Below are 2231 nucleotides of genomic sequence, written 5' to 3'. Positions count from 1 at the left end.
ATCAGCTTTTATGATGCTGAGTGACTTTTTTTTGTAGAACGCAGCATAATGTCAGATTTTAACAAGTTTTAATCTTGATTTAAAAAGGAATAAGATAAAAAGTGATTTATTCTGTACATATGCAGGCATAACATATTGAGGGTCAGGTGTTTGAGTTACTGTAGTAGCTACGATATCCTTCTTGCAAGCACTGTAATTAAACACATATGCATTCATCACACATTAACAGATGCACCAGATGCTACTATTCCCAGAAAGACATCCATTATGAAAATATGCAGACCTGTGTTGAAATTAAGAAATCACTTCCAGATTATCACTTTCCGCAGCCCACTGACTGACCGGCAGATCCAGTCATTTTTGCTCATCTCCAAAACTATAAGGTAATATTCAGTAAGACACTAAAACTGTATATAATTTTGATCAAATGTACATAATTGTATGCTCTTTTGAGGTCAGTTGTAAAACCTAAATCTTACTGACGATACATTTTACCTGCATCTTCAAGGCATGAGCGCCATCTCTTGGTCAATGGTTTTAATGTCCAAAAATTCTTGGCCTTGGCTTTTGACCTGCTTTACACCCATCAGTGGGTCAGGTAAGCTTGTTGACTTTAAAGATTAGTGGTATACAGTGGTATACAGGGTTTCCAGGCTTTCATCAATACTGGAGCAACCCTAAAAATACAAACAAAAGCAAAACAAAATCTAATAATATAACAATGGTAAAAAATTAAACATAAATAAAAATAAAATTCAGAAAGCATAAAGTACAGCATTTCTACATCCAATGATTTTAATAATTAACAGAGGAATCAAAAAACTATTATAATAATTAATACATATCTCAGATTTTTTGCTTTTCAACAATTTCACAGTAGAAGAAGTAAAAAAAAGAAGTCAAACTCGATACAAAAAATTGTTAATGTGGGAGATGACTTGTGAAATTGTGGGAGATGACTAAGTGAAATTTTGCTTAACAATATATTCAAGACTTTGTTTCCCAACTCAAAAGTCTAGAAAGGTACCAAAAACATTCTCATAAAAGACCACCTTCAGTGATTCAATCGAAATATTACCAAGCAACGAGAATACTTTGTATGCACATAAAACAAAAAAAAAAAAACTAATTATATCTTTTAATGTAAAATAATAATTAAGTTTTGTCATTTTAAAAATAGATTTTGCTAGATCCTTCTAGAAACTGTTTAAAACATTGCATTCAAAAAATAAATGTCAAAGGCTCTCTTTATTCGCATTGCAGAAACTACAGATGCCCTCCATTTCAATGTACTTTGATCATAAAGATTTTACTGGGTAAATTGTATGTAGTATTTTAAAATGAATTTCTTTAATTTTATTGTTAATAGAGTGTTTGAAGGGAGTTAACCAGGCTCTTTTTAACTATAGTAGAGTTCCAGAAAAATTTGCCTCTACGTTTTTATTTTGCTTCTGAAAAATATCACGAATGTGTTTGTTATCATATTTTTGATCAGTTAACTCAACACCTTCTTAATGTAATTTTGGGTTTACAACAGACAGACAATTATAGCAAATATGATTTTTAACAAGTTGAATAATTTTAACAGGGATAGCTTTAACAACTAAATTAAATTCTCTATACAGTCTTGGGACATTGTAGATAGACATGAATTGTTCGTATGATAGAATATTCCCGAAACTGTCAAAAGGTTTTAAAAGATAATTAATGTCTTTATTAAACCAATTCACTAAGAATAAATACTTATTTAAAGAGGTTTCCATTATTCCAAATAAAGGAGGTGTGAGGAGAAAAATTGTGAAACACATTTTCCAGTTCACATGAAATTATTATTTGAAGATCTGAAGAAATTCAGGTCACCGAGATTGCTTTCACGATAAGTTCTTCCTTGTGTAACCGCACAGTCCTGAGTTCAGCTCCAAGAACTTTACTTTGCCCTATGCATACGGCATCTGTTATTGTGACCAACCGATCCAAGACCAGCCACAAGAAACTCTGGCGTCTTTAACGTACTGCGCATGGGTGAAATTGTTTCGCTTTTGACTGGAGTAGCAGCTGACTGGCGTGGCCGCCGTCAACAACAGTTATCACACAAGTGAGCCAGTCAGTGCTACTGTATTTAATCATAATTCAGGCCAGAAATATTGAGTTATTTAGAATTTCAACTGCGATCTGGTCTTTTTTCGTGCCCAGTGTTATGGAAAGCTGACATTTGGGGGCGTGTGAGACTA

General features: G+C 32.9%; 1 protein-coding gene across 1 annotated transcript in view; it reads left to right on the top strand.

Moving 5' to 3' along the window:
* Positions 1-2040: 2040 nt before the first annotated feature.
* Positions 2041-2231, top strand: part of chuk (component of inhibitor of nuclear factor kappa B kinase complex) — a 16022-nt gene continuing 15831 nt past the window's right edge. Inside the window, exon 1 of the mRNA XM_056470652.1 lies at positions 2041-2231. This exon is cut by the window's right edge and continues 204 nt beyond it. The gene's annotated coding sequence lies outside the window, so the exon portion shown is untranslated.

Source organism: Danio aesculapii, chromosome 13 (assembly GCF_903798145.1).
Source record: "Danio aesculapii chromosome 13, fDanAes4.1, whole genome shotgun sequence".
Taxonomy (NCBI): domain Eukaryota; kingdom Metazoa; phylum Chordata; class Actinopteri; order Cypriniformes; family Danionidae; genus Danio; species Danio aesculapii.
This window is presented reverse-complemented; position numbering and strand designations above follow the sequence as displayed.